Source organism: Monodelphis domestica, chromosome 1, assembly GCF_027887165.1.
Source record: "Monodelphis domestica isolate mMonDom1 chromosome 1, mMonDom1.pri, whole genome shotgun sequence".
NCBI classification, from domain to species: Eukaryota; Metazoa; Chordata; class Mammalia; order Didelphimorphia; family Didelphidae; genus Monodelphis; species Monodelphis domestica.
This window is the reverse complement of record NC_077227.1, coordinates 512597762-512616347: the sequence shown is the minus strand read 5'-3', so window position 1 is coordinate 512616347 and position 18586 is coordinate 512597762. Positions and strand designations below refer to the sequence as shown.

Genomic DNA, 18586 nt, shown 5'->3' with positions numbered 1-18586 from the left:
GACTCCATGCTTTGCTTTGACTTCTGTGTTGCTCCTTCCATCTCTTTTCCCCGATCTCATATAGCTGCTGACATATGCAGTCCTGCAGCTGCTGCCCCAGACCTCTCGAAGCTGGGGTCCCCAAAGTCCTAGCACCTGCCCTGTCCCAGTCTTTGCACCAACCCGTCTGTGCCTGCCTTCCAGGTCCTGGCTCAGTCTGACCCCAACCTTCCCAAGCCCTCCTCCAGCCTCAGCCTCAGCCCAGTTCTTGGAAGGAGATAGACAGGAAGAGAGGAATCTGCGTCTGTCTCATTGCCACAGCAGCCAACCAGATGTGCCAGAGTAGGCAGGAATTGTGTCCTTCTGTTAAACACTTCATGCACCCTTGTGAGACGTGACTCCCACTTTTCAGACCATCTGAAGTCCCTGGTAGCGCTGTCACTCCAAAGTTGAAAATAGCCATGGGAATACCATATACTCCCCCCCCCCCCTTGGCCTCAGCTATTAGTTAAAGGTATCATTGGTCCATGAATTGTAATTTTATGCCCACAACCTCCCAACCCGAACCCTCCCACATGCCTCCTAGAATTAACGACCAAGTAGACTGAAGAGATCACGTAGGTGAAAAACCTGAATAGGAATATGTACTGTCTAGCCTGAAACTTCCAGTTGTAGCTTGTATATGTATGTATATAGTCCTCCCTCCCCATTTGAAGAAGAAAAACAACACACCAACAAATGGGTTCGTACATGCCCCAAAGAGAGTTCGTGTGCCTGGGAATCCGTCCTCTCTATTCACAACCAAGTGTCATACATCCTTTCTCCACGGTTACAGGAGGAGGGGGCTCCATGATCGTTGAGGAATAGCTAGTGGCTGTTAGCAGCAAACTTACTTTCTAAGAGAGACTGACCAACAGCCTGGGTTTCCTTTGGGAGGGAGAATTCAAGATATTTATATTCTAGGGGCAAAATGGTAAGCTAAATTATTGTAGTAATAACAATGAGAGACAGTATGATAGATAGTATGATCTTTTTTGCTGGTGGCTTAATAGTATTCTCTGCAATGAGAAAAGTAAAGAGACTCCTACGGAAATATGTAATTGCAAGTATAAGTTCCCTATTATTGAGGCACATCCTTTGGGAATTATATTGCTCAACTATAAGTTCTGACTTATTGTATAGTCTTAGATTGTTGGCTATGGTACTAAAAGGTTAAGTGACTTACCCAAGGACATATAGCCAGTATATTTGAGAGGTAGGATTTGAATTTAAGAAGCTGGATCCAAGGCCAGCTCTTTGTCCACCATGCCAAGCTGCCTGTATTGTGAAATGAAATAACAGGCTAACGCTAACACACACACACACACACACACACACACACACACACACACACACACACACACACTAGATGTTCCTGCAATGTATCAAGAGGGATTTCTCATTTTTGTATTTGGAACCCTAGCATTTAGCACACAGTGCTTGGCACAAAGGAGGTGCTTAGTAATGCTTTTTATTATTACAATATCATTATTATTTGCCTTTTGTACTTAAGGAAAATTCTTTGTCAGCAATATGTAGTCTGGTCTAGAATGGTGCGACCCTTGAGGCAGAGGGAGATCAGTTTTGTTGTAATAATCTGGAGGAGAGGTAAAGAGGGCTTAAACTGAAGCGGATGGCTTTGTACGTGGAGAGAAGGGGTCAGATGGGAGAGATGTTGTGGAAGTTTAAAAAAAAAGGCAAGATTTGGCAATGGATTGGATATGTGGGGTGAGGGAGAATGGAGGCTAAGATTGTGAACCTGGGATTCTAAGAAGATGGTGGTACCTGGGACAGAAACAGGGAAGTTTGGAGGAAGGAAGGGCTCAGGAAGAAAGATAAGGAGTTCAGGCTTGGGCATGCTGAGTATGAGATGTCTTTGGGTCACTCAGTTTGAAATGTACATTAGACAATCAAGGAGGAAGAATTGAAGTTCAGGGGAGGCAGAGTAGGACAAAGGCTGTATATATAGATCTACTGCCATTTTTGTAGTGCTTCAAAGTTTGTTATGCACTTTATATTGTGCTCTTTCTTAATACTCACATCTCTAATAATGTGGCTCCTAAAGGTAACATTATTCCCATTTTAGAGGTGAAAAAACTAAGGATCAGATATAAAATATAATTGAAAATATTGAACAAAGTAAATAAAAATGCAATAGAACATAGATAATGTTAATATATGGTTTTCTAAGTCACTTATGTATGGTTTACTTTCTATTTATTTGACACCATTGGACTCTGCTAAGGTTTTTTTCAAATCTAATGTTCTTTGACATATAATCTATAATCTTACATATTTTTTCTTTCTTTACACACAGTACTTTTGAAGCCTGGCTTAACTGAATATCTGACTTGTGATCTCCTGGAACCAGGTGAGTGCAGCCTTTGGCTTTTGTATACACCACACACAAACTTCTCACAGTAGTTTATTCACTCTCTTTCTCTCTCTCTCTCTCTCTCTCTCAATCACATTTTAACTCTTTCCCCCTATTTCTATATCTTTTATTTTTCTTTTTTTGAAAGCTCTCACATCAGCTCTTCCCCTCACTTGGCATACAATCTGGTATCAATGTTCTCTCCAAAAACCTGGAGTCATGTCTAAACATGTGACATATGCCAGGGTTAAAAGCTTAGGTAAGGGGACAGCTGGGTGGCTCTTGATTGAGAGCCAGGCTTAGAGATGGGAGGTCCTGGTCCTGGGTTCAAATCTGCCCTCAGATACTTCCCAGCTGTGTGACCCTGAGCAAGTCACTTAACCCCCATTGCCTAGCCCTTACCACTCTTCTACCTTGAGACCAATACACAGTATTGATTCTAAGACAAAAGATAAGGGTTTAAAAAAAAAGCTTAGGTAAGGATAGATTCATATCAAGGCAGCTGGGTAACTCAATGGATATAGATCCAGGTCTGGAAACCTGGGTACTGGGAGGTACTGGATTCAAATTCCCTTGGGCAAGTCACTTAACTCTAATTGAATTAATCTTACACTACTCTTCTGCCTCAGAAGTATTGATTCCAAGACCGAAGGTAAGGGCTTAAGAAAAAACAAAGAACCACCCATTCTGATGGGAGCCACATTTTGATATGCTAAGCACTGGGGATTAAAAAAGAAAAATGAAACATTCTCTGCCCACAAGGAACTTAGTATTGTAATGGGGGAGTCATGACATGTATAAAAGATAAATAGCAGGGGGGGGGGGATGACCTTAGAAGGAAAGGCACTAGCTCCTGGAGGTTGACCCTAGTTTGCAGAGCAGGACATCAGCTCACTTGATCATACTTCCCTTGCATTGTCTGTTAACATTCTTTTCCTGGCTCTGACTCTGAAGCCAAGGGCTTTGGAGTGGGACAGTTACCAGAATGTTTCTCCCTATATTTCTGTACTCTCCCCTGTCCCAAAGAGATTTTTTTAATCTAAAAAGTGCCTGAGGTTAGATTTGAACCTAGAACCTCCTGTGTCCAGGACTGGCTCATTATCAACTGAACCACCTAGCTGCCCCACAAAGAGATCTTTTGACATAGGATCAAAGCATAGCCTCCAAGCATTCCTAGTCTCACTTAAATGACACAGAGACACAGAAATCGGACCTGCAAAGAACCTTAGAGACCACCTATTTCAACCCCCATTTCACAGATGGAGGAAGTTGAGGCTGAGAGAGTTTAAATGAGTTGCTCCAGGTCACACAGGTAGTTGTAGTGGCACATCTAGGATCGGTATCCATGGCACCTGGTTCTGTGACTGCCATTCTTTCTACATCATATTTTTAAAAAATTATTTTTAACATTAAAAAAATGTTATTTCCAAATTCCCTCCTTCCCTCTCTTTAGTCTCTCCCGCACTCATTTAGGAAGTAAGCAATATGATATCAATTATATATGTGAAATCATATAAAATAGATTTCCATATTTGCCATGCAATAGTAATTTAACTAATTTATTTCTACAGTGATATTCATTGGCTTGATTCCAGCTGTCATAAAGTATTAACTGAGCTTGCCTGTTTGATTGATTTCTTATGTGTTAGCTCATCTGCTTGAAGTATAAATAGAGAGCGATGCATATATTTGCCAATAGCTCTTTCCCTGGCTTCAGATAGATCTCTATATAGACACATAAACTTTTAAAAATCTCTTACCTTCTGTCTTAATACTGTGCACTGGTTCTAAGGCAGAAGAGCAGTGAGGGCTAGGCAGTGGGGGTTAATAAGCAGGTCACACAGCTAGGAAGTGTCTGAGGCCAGATTTGAACCCAGGATCTCCTGACTCCAGGCTTGGTTCTTTATCCATTGAACCACTTAGCTGCCTTTTACTCATGCACATGTAAGGATTTTCTTTTTCCCTGGAGTTCTTATTAAAAGATGAGTTTTTTGCTGTCCTGTTTATAGGAATGGTTGAAAACCCACGCTGACCATTGCTCTGTGGCTATTGGCTGAATAAATAAGCATCCCTCGCCTTTGGGAATTTTCCCTTTTTCCTTTTCTCAGGTTTTACCTTTGCCTGAAAAGAGTCTGGGTAGTTGAGAAGAACACATCAGGCTGGCCTGCCTACTACTCTTTTAGGCAAACAAATCTTTCTGTGGGTTTGTCTATTATTTGGTTGCTTTGTCTTGTCTCTCCTGATAGATTGAAAGCTCCCTAAAGGCAGCCTCTGTGTCTGTTCTTAACTACGCATCCCAAAAATCTTGAATTTTGTATGTTTTGGGCAACCATGCAGATAGGGTGGACACTTCAGGCTCCAAATGTATGTGAAAATTAAAACAATTAGTCATAGGAAGTCACCTAGATGGGACCTCAGAGGTCCTGAAGGCCATCTCTATCATTTTATACATTTGTCCTCTCTGGTCTCTTTTAGCTCTAAATGTCTGGTTCTGTGTAATCCAGGGAGGTTTAATGATGTGATCCAGATAGCCTTATTGACAGGTCAAGAATTATAGAGAATAATATAGATATGTTCATAATAGATGGATGAGTAGTGCTACTGATAGGTGGCCCAGTAGTCTAGAGCCTAGCCCAGAGGACTAGACCTGGAGTTAGGAAGACTCATCTTCCTGAGTTCAAATCTAGCCTCAGACACCTATTAGCTACATGACCCTGGGCAAGTCACTTAACTTTACCTCGGTTCTTTATCTGTAAAATGAACTGGAAAAGGATAGAGCAAACTACTCCAGTATCTCTGTCAAGAAGAACCCAAGTGGGGTCACAAAGAATTGGGCACAATTGAAAAAGGACTGAACAACAAATATTATACAAAATGTGTGGCATGATTTAATGGGTTTGAAAGAACCTCAGAAAACCACCCTCAAAGCCTGTAGGCCCAGGTCCAAGTCTTCCCTCTGACAACTGCCGTCTTTGTGACCCTGAACAAGTTACTACCTCCTAAAGTTGCCCTGAGCAACTCTGTATAACTGTAAAATGAGGAGAAAGTTCTAACCTGCATAGTCTCCTTAACCTAGTAATTCCCTATGTCAATGAAATCAAAGGTCCAGTCTTTATCACTAATACTATAATAATACTGTTGACAATAATAAATATGTTGTGGGGCAGCAAGGTAGCATGGTGGATAGAACACAAATCTGGTCTCAGATACTTCCTAGCTGTGTCCCTTAACCCTTTTTGCCTAGCCCTTGCCCTTCTGTCTTAGAATTGTTACCAAGTCAGAAAGTAAGGGTTAAAAAAGATAAATGTGTTATTATTGCCAGAAGTTTCTTTGCCGTAGGTTAGGAATAGCATAGAAAGTGAACATATATATTCCAGGCCATCCCATAATTGAGGCTATAGTGTGAAAATATAATTAAATACTAACTGAAGACATGTAAAATGTGCTGGAAAATAGAACGTGGGTGGCAGAGCGTTGGAACAGAGGGAACAGAAGGGAAGGGAAAAGCAGAATTTGGAGTCAGAGAACCTGGGCTGAATCCCTGCTTTGCCACTTACTTGCTGTGTTTCCTTTAGACAAGTTACTCATCATCTCGAGACCTTACCTCCTCATTTGTAAACTGAAGATGTTGGACCAGATGGCTTCTGAGCTCCTTTCTGGCTCCAGCTTCATGATCTTCTAAGGGCTCCTGTATGAGCATAAAAGTTAGTGAAAAGAGAGGAGGAGACTAGATCTGTGTTCAGACAGGGAAGGGAAAGGATGGTAGTGGGGGGATGAGAAGAGATCTAGAAGGAGAGGCCTAATGGATTACCAGCAGAGCAGGATGGGCTACAGGAAGAACCTGGTAAAGAAGTTTGTTGTTGTTCATTCATTTAGTCATGCCCCACTCTTCCTGAGCCCATGGACCATAGAGTAGCAGGAACTTCTGTCCTCCATTATCTCTCTGTCCAAGTTCATGTTTGTTGCATCTATGGCACAATCTAGTCCATCCTATGCTGTTCCCTCCTTCTTTTGCCTTTAATCTTTCCCAATATCAAAGACTCTTCCACTGAATCCTGTCTTTTTATTATGTGGCCAAGGGTTTTAAGCTTCAGCTCCAGTTTGGCCATCTGGTGAAAACTTTGAATTAATTCTTTTAAGTCTTGGCTTATTTGATCTTTTTGCTGTCCAAGAGTCTCTCAAAAGGCTTCTCCTGTACCATACTCTGTCCCCAGAAACTCTCAGGAAGAGATCTTTTAGCCATTGTGGCTGGGTTAATTTCCACATTGTTGGCTACAGGGGAGCAGGAAAGTCGGCTCTGGGAGGAAAGACTGGCCCCATAATAGGTAATGGTTTCTCTTCCTGCCCCCATCTCGATCATCCTACAAGATCAAATTCAACCTGCCCTTCAAGGCTGGCTTTACCAGGATTGTAAATTGTTATTAAATATAATATATATGTATAAATGTTATTTTTTAGAGTTCAAGCATGTATTAGATACTTACAGAGGATAACTGCCTGTTACTACTGTTATTGGTGACTGACATTCATACAAAAAAAGAGTTCAACCAGCTAGTCATCCACTGAATATTGGTGACTGATGTCATTGGCTTCCCCAGAAGCTGTTGAGGCCATATTTGAACCTAGGACCTCTTGTCTCTAGGCCTGGCTCTCAATCCACTGAGCTACCCAGCTGCCCCTGAAAAAGACTTTTAATCCCAAAGGATTCTTTAAGTGAAGTATCTCTATAAGAGGAAAAGTAGAGAGCTAGAGAGCCCTGAATTTGGATCATAGGTGTATATATTCAGTGCTGGAAGCAATCCTTCCATAATCTCCCTAGTCCTGAGTTTGAATCCTGCCTTTGCCACTGATTAGTAGGGTGATATGGGGTAATTCACTTTTTAGGTAACCTCCTTAAGCCTTTGTTTTCTTGAGTACAAAGCCAGAGGATTGGACTAAATGATTTTTAAAGTCTTTTCCACATCTAAGTCATATATTATTGGAGGCATTTTCTTTAATGCAGAATTTTGTTTATGTATGCAGAAAGCCTTCCTTCAGACTCCCTCTAATTTATATTTCAATATCATCATCATAGAGTAGTAAGACAGTGGTCTGGTCTACCTTTTTCTATAAATAATTCTTGGGCTGCCTCTGGCCCTTTGGTGGCATCTTAAAAACCATTAGAATATTCCACCCAACATCTGGATGACTTTACATAGTTTGTTTCTCTCTTTTACCCTCTGTCTTAGAATTGATGCTAAGTGTCAGTCCCAAGGCAGAAGAGCAGGAGGGGCTAAGCACCTGGGTTTAAGTGACTTGCCCAGGCTCATCCAGTTAGGAAGTGTCTAAGGCCATCTCCAGGTCTTGCTCTCTAAGCCATTGAACCACTAGCTGCTCCTACATAGTCTGTTTCTCATAGCTGAAATGCATTTCCTCCTCACCCCTGCCTCTTAGCATTTCTAGCCTCCTTCAAAACTCACGTTTGGGACCGCCTCTTACATGAAGCCTTTCCTGATTTCTACCCTATCCAGAAACTAGTTTGTACCTCTCCCTCCAACCTTTTGCTTCATAATTCCTTTGTATACATTTTGTATTTCTATGTATACTTGTAATTCCCCTGATATAAAGTAACCTCCTTCAAGGAAGAAATCTTTCATTTTTGTCTATAATTCTCATTCTACTTAACATAGTGCCTGACACCTAGAAGACAGTGAATAATTGATCAGAATTGACGCCACCAGGTATAGTGAGACTGCTGGGTTCTGCTACTTAATCCTCATTCAGTTGTTTCAGTTGTCAACTTGGAATCTAGAAACCCCAAGTTTGTAGCTGCATGAGATCTGAAGACCCCCAAGTTTGACCTGGTCACTGTAAACCTCAAAATTTCTCAGACTTATGAATGTTAGGGGTTTTCCCCCATTGGGGAATCTTCTACTTAAAAAAATTCCCTAGCAGATGGTGAGAACTCTACTTGAGTGTGGAGGCTCCTAGCTATGGGAGTGTCCCTGCCACCCTACTTAAGACTGCATTAGGACAGAAAACTGCTTGCTACACAATGAAAGTACTTTGATCCATGCTTATGGAAGGGACAGGAAGTTCTTTGAGTCATGACTGTTTTAGAATTGATACAATGGGATACTAAGTACCTATAAAGGTGGGGCAACTTCTAAACTATTTAAACCTAAAAGGGTGATAACTTATTCAGAGGTTTTTTCTTAATGAATTTTGTCGACACAGCAGCATTTTTTTCTGACTTACTAAAGAGATTAAAACTACTCAGCTGTGAATTCAAAATGGGCGGTCCTTTAGAAACATCTACAGTGATTGGTAGATGTAAGGACTTAGGGGAGGTGACAGAGGAAATTTTGCCCTTAAAAATAAGAGCTTGGATCTCATTGAGGGATCTCGATTTCTGATTCGCATTCTGGAGGATCTCATTCTGAGAGGCTCATTTCCTTGAGGACTGATGCCTGAGGGCTCTTTCCTTGGAGATAGATCTCTTTGAGGAGAAGTGCTCTTGGAGGAAATCTCATTCTGAAGGAGAGCTCCTTGAGGAGCTCCTCTGAGGGGCTCTGTCCCTCTGGGGTAGGAGCTCTGGAGGCTCTTGAGAGAGAGGCCCTTTGAAACAATCTCTGGCTGGAAGACTCTTTGAGGAAGGACACTGGCCTGGTGTCACTAGTATCCTTGTTTAGTCAGACCTTGTGGTGAGTGTTAAAAAACTGACTGATTTCACTTTTAAGACTCAGATCTAGGCCATATTGGCTTGAGGCCCTTCATACTTATTTCTTTCTTACTCTCTCTCTCTCTTTCTTTGATTACTCATTGTATTGTTAATTAAAAATCGCTATAAAACCCAATTGACTTGGGTATTTGAATAATTGGGAATATTTCCCTGGCGACCACCTTATATTTGATTTTAAAACCAAGACACTGTAGTGAAACATATTTTCTGCAGTCAAATTTACTCACCCTCTCTTATATCTATCACAATTTATATCTTCCACTATTTTAATCACTACAGTTTAAGACCTCAACCATTTTAAATCTCACAGTTTATGGCCTTATACTAATTTAATTTCTCCAGTTTGAGACTCACTCTATTTTAATTATAACATCACATGAGAAGTTTCTCCCAGAGGGAGATCCTAAACTCTCCCTAGAGTTTCAGACTAACAATAGACCTTAAAGTATGTGATGGTCCCCCTTAGGTGGTGCTAGTGACTCAGTCAGATGTTTAGTACCCTTTTGTCCTGGTAGTTTCTCCCCTTGAATCAAAGTCCTTTCAGAAGTATTCCAGCATTGGCTGAATATTTCACTTTTGTGTCCTTTGTAAAGCATCAACCTCTCCCTGATAGTGCTATCTTGGACTTCTCATTTCTTTGTAGCCATTGTAAAGCTAATCAACTATACTCCCTGGTCCCCAGTTCCCCAAGAGGTATATAAGTTCCCCAAATTCTATATCCTCTCAGGGATACTATGCCAGAGAGCCAGGGTTTTTGGCTGTGTGGTTTGGGGCACATGACTCTGTGTGAAAGCCTAAATATTGAACACCATCCCTCTCCCAATTAAAGACTTGGTTTTCTGACTATTTAATAGTTCTGTGTTTTTTCCACGTTAACACAGTGTGTCCAATTCTTCATGATCCCATTTTTTTTTAACCCTGACCTTCTGCCTTCCGATTAATTAATACAGTACCCAGGGTCACACAGCTACAAAGTGTCTGAGATCATATTTGAGCCCTGGACTTCCCATTTCTCGGTCTGGCTCTCCATCCACTGAGCTACCTAGCTTCCCCTTGGGGTTTTTCTTGACATAATAGTGGAGTGATTTGTCATCATCTCCTTCTCCAGCTCATTTCACAGATGAGGAAACTGAGGCAAACAAGGTCTTGCCCAAGGTCACACAATTAGTTATTTGAACTCAAAATAAGACTTCCTGACTATAGGACCAGCACTCCATCCATTGCATCACCTAGTTGTCCTCCAGCTTCTGTGTCTAGATTTCCTCTAGAAGGTGAGAGGCTGATTGAATGAGGTTAGTTTCTCTCAAAGCTGCTGGTCCTCTTTCTTCATTATCTAATTCCCATCACTACCTTTATTCACCAAGGCTTCTGGCTCCTTCAGTGGTTTTCAGCTATGGCTCAGCACACAAAGGTGACTGCAGAACTTTAAGCTTAGGTTGGATTTAGCAATTCTGTGAAGGGTTCATACACTCTTTACTTTGCTACCCAGAGGCACATAGAGATGAATAAGTCACAGTCCTTGCCCTCAAGGGGAAAATCAAGTAAGTGAGATGACTCACTTGCAAATAACTGCAGAAGGAGAAGTGAGGAAGCAACCAGAGATAACCCCAAAGAGAGGTGAGAATTCTGGGGAGGAGAGCTCACTGGCAGGAGTAGAGGTTTCATGAAAGAGGTGACATTTGGGCTGGGCACTGAAGGGTGAGTAGGAACTAGAGATGTGTTTGGAAGCTCCCTTTTAAAAGTCCTTGCCAATGAACTGGTAAGTGTTTTTATGTCTTTCTAATGAAGTGTGAAATGTTGTGCTAAGTTTGAAAAAAAAAAAGATACATCACTTTCCTGGGGCAGGGAGGGCTGAGAAAGAGTGACTTATCATTTCCTGGTGACACTCTTGGATAATCCCTTATGTTTATTTATTTATTTTTTTAAGAATTGTTTATTTCTATTTTCTTTTAACAAATGCAGATCCTAGTCTTCATCTCACTTTCTCAAATGAGGGTGACCCATTTTTTTTTTCTTTAAGGAAAAGATATTGCTAATTTTCCTGACCCTTCCTCCCTACTAAAACCAGTCAAAATACACTGTATTAAGTCTGAGGTCTCATGGAACCATGATACTACTCATCTCTTGACAGAAAGGTGATAGACTCAGATGCAGTGTTGTGGGGTGCAGAGGATGAACCCCTGGGGTTCAGGAAGGATACCTTTTGCAAGAATGCAAGACTCCAAAACTTAGCTTAAAAGTAAAACGAGAGATTTGTTAGTAATGTTGGGTTTTGGCTAGCAAGACAGCATAAGTGGAGCCTCCATTCTGGGGTTTTTATAGTCTTCTACAGCAGTGAGGACCTGACTGGAGCAAGGGGTTGGGGGGAGGAGCTTTGCCTGAAAGCTTGGGGTGGTTCTCAGTGATTTGGAGGACAGATGGATGAGGTATGTCTTAGTCCATCTCAAATCAATGGAATAATCAAAGGAGGATAATCCTTTCAAGGTTAGATGTTTGGGTTTGGGAGTCCGAGGGGAAAGGAGCAAAAGAATTTCCCTGATAATAGTTTGCCTGAGTTTCTGGGGGTACAATGCCCATGCCAGCAGAAGACGACCTATTTTAGGACATAACCAAATGCAACAGTTTTTGTTTGACAAGGCATGTTTGTTGAATAAGTTTCATTTTGGGTTTTTTTTCCTAAGGGGTGTAAACCTCAAAATTCCTTAGACTTATAAATGTTGGAAATTTTCCAAGTATGAAATATCCCAATGGTGAAATTTAAATTTTAAATTTTAAATTCATACTTGGAAAATTTCCAACATTTATAAGTCTAAGGAATTTTGAGGTTTACAGGGGAGAGGGGAGATGGTGAGAGAAAATTTTAAATAAAAAAAATAGGAACAAATAAAAATACTGAGAAAACAGAGACCAACACATCAGTAGTTGAAAACAGATTCGTTCTAAGGACTAGAAAGATCTTGGATTCTGAACTCAAGTGTTGGGCCTAGAATCAGGAAGACTAGAGTTCAAAAATGGCCTAATATATTTATTTGCAAGGTGACCCTGAGTAAGTCATTTAACCTTTGTTGATCTGAGTTTCCTCAACTGAGGAAATGAAGTTAATAATAGAACTTATCATATGTTAATTTGGGAAAAACACAGAACTACTTAAGTAGTCAGAAAAACCAAGTCTGTAATCAGGAAAGAGAGTGTTCAATATTTTGCCATTACACAGAGTCTCACACTCTGGCAACAGTATCTCTAAGAGAATAACCTTGCTAGATTGTCCTCCAGAAGAACAATAGAACTTGGGGAACTTATATACTTTTTGGGGAAACTAAGGGACAGGGAAATATGATTGATCAATATTACCATGATAACTTCCCAATTCCAAATCTGGTGCCTTATGCACTATATCATACTGCAGTTACCTCTATTTCTACTTCTCTTACCTAAAGTCAGCAAAGAGGAGTGAGAAAATCAAGGATATCATGACACCGTCAGGATGCTTTATAACTTGACACAATCCTCACATATGAGTTGGGAAATCATGTTGTGGGGAGGGGAGGGAGAGGACTAGATAATTTGGGGACAAAGCAATTCCTCGCTCTCCATATTATTTCATTGCTAGGTTCACCACTGTACTCTGAATGGGCCAGAACACGTAGCTGGAAAGCATGGATTCAGTCTAATCCAATGAGCATCTATTGTTTTGTGCCTTCTGTTTGCATAGCAGATAGGTAGTTCAATGGGTAGAGTGCCAGGAGGGGAATCAGAGGGACTTTTCTTTATGAGTTCAAATCCAGCCTCAGACACTAGCTGTGTATCCCTGGACAAGTCACTTAAGCCTGCTTGTGTTAGGATAGGATTTTGGGTAAGGGAAAAACACAAGAGGAAAAAACATATAAAAATCTGCTTTATTGTTTAGGAAGGGAAAGGAATAAGGGTTTAGGGATTTGCTTATTATTATTTAAAACTAACTAAACTATACTAACTAGGTTACTAAACAAAAAAAATTAACCAAATACCCAAATCTCACACAGCAGGAGTCCAAAAACAGTCAGAGCCAGGATCTGTTGTTGTTAGATGTCCCAAGCAAGTCCTGATGTCCAAGTAAGACTGAATGCTGCCAGCTGTTAGATTCAGGAACCCTTCCTCAGTTTCAACACAGGGAAATCCTCTCCAAGGATTCAACCTCCTCAGGAGACCAGAAGAAAGTCCTTTGGCAAAGATGGAATCTTCACCTAGATTCCTCAGGCTCTGGCTCCCATGTGACCTTTGGTCACATGCCACTGTCAATCATTCCTAGGTTTGCACTTCTCAGTTCTTTGTACCAGTTTTGCAAATTGCAAACCTTTTCATCCTTTATCACACTTGCCTCAGTTTCCTTATCTGTAAAATGAGCTGTAAAATGTCAAGTCATTCCAATACCTTTGCCAAGAAAACCCCTAATGAAGACACAAAGAGTTAGACACAAATGAAACACCCAAAACATTCTATATGTCAGGTACTGTGTGCTGAAAATACAAAGAACAGTGAGATTCTCCCTGCCCTTAAGAAGCTTATATTGGGGGTGTACAAGACTATTTTTTTCAAACTCTTACCTTCCATCTTGGAATCAATACTGTGTCTTGAGGCCAGATTTGAACCTAGGACCTCCCATCTCTAGGCCTGGCTCTCAATCCACTGAGCTACCCAGCTGCCCTCTCACAAGACTATTTCTGAAGCCCATTTAGTATTTGTGGTACAGTGTCTAGAATGCTATCTTTGAAGTCAGAAAACTTGGGTTCAAATATTGGCTCTGCCAACAAGTCTTCTCTTAAAAAAAGTGGGCTTCTTGAGGGCAGGGACTGTTTTATCCTTGTACTACTTTGGTTCATGACTTTGGGCAAACCAATGAAGCCAATCTTTCTGAGTCTCAATTTAGATTGATGACCTCCAAGGTTCTTTTCAACTGTGAGTCAATGATCCAACAATGAGGACCCCTCCAGGAGATAGAAGAATTTTTTCCATTTGTAAGTTACATTTTTTTAATTAAAAAAAAAATATATGCTTTCTCCTAAGAAAAGAAAGAGAAAAAGAAAAAAACAAAACCCTGGTAACAACTATGGATATTTGAGCAAAATATGATGGGAGAATTTTTCAAGGCTTAACATGTTTTCTGTTGCAAGAGGGAGGAGATGCTCTTGTGGTCTTGGGCTTTTGTAGGCTAGTCCAGTCCAAGCCTAGAGGATCATTACTTTGAAGATTCTGGGCTAATTATTTCCCTCTAACATTATAAATGCATGTTGTTTTTGAGAGTTGAGCCTATAGTCTCTCAAAGCTGAGAATCCTTCTGTCCAGGTGGAGTGGTCAGGTGAATAATGAAGAGATGAAAGACAACTGAGTGCTCAGACCTGTGTTTAGGCATCAGACAGCTTTTCTGCCCCTGCACAGTGTTGTGTTTATTATATAGCTTCAGTGAGTACATGCTTTTCTGGCACACAATCATTTTTCAACATACATGATCTTCTACAGATAATTGGATGTGTCACACATTAACAAATCACTTAATCACCATTCTGTGATCATTTACTATATTGCTTCAGCAGAAATATTCATGACCAGAATTGGAATTTTCCTCAATTTCCAAGTTATGTTTTTCTTGTGTTGTATCAAAGCAACTTAACACTGTTGCCTGGTTATTGTCCACATACAGATTCAGTGGAGTGTGTCAGTAGCTTGTGCTTCAGAGGAGTGATTGATGTGGTGCTTGTGTGTTTGGTTAACAGTGGGTGTGTGGAAATTGAATGTAACTCTGTTAAGAGAGAAAAGGGAGGGGTAATGGGTAATGATCTTTGGGTTTTAATTCTGTGAATGTAATCTTTTGGGGGGTAATAATCTGGGGAGATTAAAGTGGGACATATGTGCATTAACCCTGTAAGTATTTGCTCTTATATTATTTTTCTTGTATTGGGTAGAGAACAATAGTCATAACAATTCCATTAGTAAGGGAACTTAGTGGAAGAAGTCGCACAGAGGGGGCTGAGTGGGTGCCTCATTGTTTCTGAAGGCTGGTCTGTAGGCTTCATTTTCCAAACTGTGACTGTCAGACAGTGACGGTATGACAACTCTCCATATGTTGTGATCTTTCAGGCTGTATATATTTTAGAATTGAAAGGGAACTTAAGATTATCCAGTCTAATAACTTAATTTTAATTTTTCAGATGAGGAAATTGAGGTTCAGGAAGATTAAAGACTTGTACAAGGTCATACATAAGTATATTTTGAACTCAGGTCCTTTCATTCTCAATAACATGCTACCTTTTCATAGGAAAGCAATGCTTTCAGGAGAGAGAGAGAGAGAGAGAGAGAGAGAGAGAGAGAGAGAGAGAGAGAGAGAGAGAGAGAGAGAGAGAGAGAGAGAGAGTTAGTTTTAAACATTACCAGAGCAGCTAGGAGGCTCAGTGGATAGAGACCCAGGAGGTCCTAGGTTCAAATGTCACCTCAGATACTTCCTAGCTGTGTGACCCTGTGTAAGTCACTTAATTCCAATTGCCTAGCCTTTACCTTTTACTGCTCTTCTGTCAGAACCAATATTTAGTATGGATTCTAAGACAGGAAGTTAGGATTTAAAAATAAAAATAAACATAGTGTTGACAATTCCTCTTTTGCTTCATCCTCTGGGGAAGTAGAACAGCTGCCTAGTTCTTGTAGCAACAGCCTGGGGCACTCCAAATTGTGGGTGAATAAGGCTGTTACCAAGATTAGTCATACCTAATACCTCTCCCAGGATACTCTAGCAATTTCCCAGGTGTGTCATTACCTTAGGGGGAAAAAAGTTGTGAGATGCTAGTCTAAGAAACATAACTCCTTGTGATTTTTGGTCTTTAGGAAATGAGGTAGTAGGAAGAAAACTATACAGATATACATGTACTCCTGGGTCCTCCTGTATATGTTCTTAGTAAATGACAGAAATAATGGGCTATTGAGGTTCAATTATCTCATATTCCTAATATTCATAGCCATTTACTTATTCCTTGGGTCTCTATATTCCAGCAGTTAGGAATTCAGAGTTGACTGAGGCTAGAGGTACTGGTTAAACTATCACTGTGCTCTGGACTGGTCAATATGTAGCTGAAATACCAGGTCTAGTTCTTAGGATTTTTAGAACTATGCTGATGAACTGTATTGTATCTAGAAGAAGGTATCCAGGTTGTACAGTAGAAGGAGTGGTTTGGGAGCCAGAGGATATGGGTTCAAATATTACTTAATGACTATAGACAAGTCACTTAACTTTCTTAAGACTAGGTTTTCTCATCTGTAAAATAATGAGATTGGACTAGATGGCCCCAAAGGTCCCTTTCATGTTCAATGCTGTGATGGTCTTGTTAAATTTAATTGTGCTTGGACTGAATATTAATTGGTGGTCGCCAGGGATTAAATTTCTAAATTCCAAATGAATTACTAAAGTAGAATGTAAATTTATGGTAGTTTTATTTAATAGAGGGAAGATCTTAAGGAATGAGAGAGAGAGAGAGAGAGAGAGAGAGAGAGAGAGAGAGAGAGAGAGAGAGAGAGAGAGAGAGAGAAGTAACTCCCTTTTAAGGTCCACTGAATAGGTCATTTTTTTCTTCCTGAAAAGCTTCTTCTGAGTCAGGTAGAAATTCTAAGGCCCTAATCAGTAAAAAGAGTCTCAAGACAATGGACCTTTCTCAGAGGTTTGCATCTCAATAAAGGCAGAGTCACTAAGTCAGCCTTTCATTCATCAACAGTGACCTTCTAAAAGGAAAGCAGTCTGAGGTCTCCTGCACAAGCTCCTCCAAGGGTCCAGTTCCACAGCCAAGTCTGAGTGTTTGTCTTCCAGTTTCTCCTCCAAGTGATTCTCACTTTATCACGCATCTCAAATGCTCGAAATCTTGAATCTCAAATCTCTTCGAATGATACCTCTTGCCTCTGTGGTCCTCTTTTTAAAGATCTTTTTCTTTTGTGTCACTTCCCCTAAATTTCACATCTACCAATCACAGCAGACGTTCCTCTCCAGGACTTCCCACTCTTTAGTTCATACCTTCTCTGGTTAGATTATACCTTGTTTGGTTAGATCACACCTTTAGTAGATTGGTTCGCATCTTTACTAGTTAGTTTACACTTTTGTAGATTAAAATGGGTAGATCTACTTCAAATCCTGAGTTACCACTTTTTGTAGATTAAAATGGGTAGATCTTCAAATACTGAGTTACCACCTTTTGGGAATTAAAATCTAAAAATAGATTATGGATTACAATTCAATCTTCCCAATAAAGGAAGAGCTAAGTACCTTCATTGTTACAATCAGGAGATAGCTAAATTCAATCTTCACAGTCTGAAATTATGTGAAAGAAAGGTTGAAGGTTCTGAAAGATCTATGTAAACTGATCCAAAGTGGAGAAGAACCAGGAATATGTTATACACAATAAAAGTAATAGTGTATGATGAACAATTGAATGACCTAGCTATTCCCAACAATACAGTGATTCAAAACAATTCCAGAGACTCATGATGAAAAATGCTATCCGCCTCCAGAGCAAGAACTGATAGAGTCTGGATATAGACCAAAACATACGATATTTTACTTTCTTTCTTCATATATTTTTTAGTTTGAAATCTCTTCCACAAAAAAATGACTAATATGGAAAATGTTTTACATAATTACATAATAAAATCAGTATCAGATTGGTTACTGGCTCAGGGAGGGAGAGGGGAAAGAGAAAATTTGGAATTCAAAACTTAAAAAAACATGTTTTAAATTGTTTTTACATGTAATTAGGAAAAAATAAAATTTTTTAAATTCAAAAAGAGGAAGGTTGAAAGATATAAGAATATTTATAGTTTGGAAAAGAGAAAATAGATAGAGTTTAATAACCATCATTGATTCTTTGAAGGGTTGTCATATGGAATATTAATTAGACATGTTGTACATAACTTCAGAAGAGAGAACTAGGGACCAATAGGTAGGAATTATGGGGAATAATAATAATAGCAATAGCAAATAGTTAACCTTTATATAGCACTTAGAGTTTTTACAAATAATATATCATTTTATCTTCACAATAACCTTGGAAAGTAGGTGCTATTATTATCTACATTAAACAGATAAAGAAATTGTTATAGACTGAAGTTAAATTACTTGCCCAGGGTCACAGTCTGAAGTTGAATCTGAACTCAGGTCTTCCTGACCCAGGCTCAATATTCTATCCACTGTGAAAGGGAATTTCTTTATCTTACCTTAATGAAGTACTTTGGAGTGCACCACCCTTTTAACACAATCAGCCAGGAACTTGTGAATATTTTTGATAAGAGTTCACACCCTCAGAGGACAAGAGGTGGGTCCTACAGACACTGCCCCCTGGGCAGTGCTAGGCAAATTGGGAAGCTGTGATTGGTTCTGGTGAAGTGAGGCAGTGACATGAAAAAAGGGTTATAAAAGGTGAGACCAAAAAGAACATTTATTCATTCCATGGCTCTTCTGGGAGGAG

The 18586-nt window shown here is 40.0% G+C and overlaps 1 protein-coding gene across 6 annotated transcripts in view; it reads left to right on the top strand.

Annotated features, from left to right (window-relative positions):
• The window catches only part of PTK2B (protein tyrosine kinase 2 beta), a 170014-nt gene that overhangs the window by 35017 nt on the left and 116411 nt on the right, over window positions 1-18586 (top strand). For all 6 annotated transcript variants that reach the window (XM_056813097.1, XM_056813095.1, XM_056813094.1 and 3 more), the window contains one exon: window positions 2336-2389. The gene's annotated coding sequence lies outside the window, so the exon portion shown is untranslated. The remainder of the gene's footprint in view (window positions 1-2335; window positions 2390-18586) is intronic.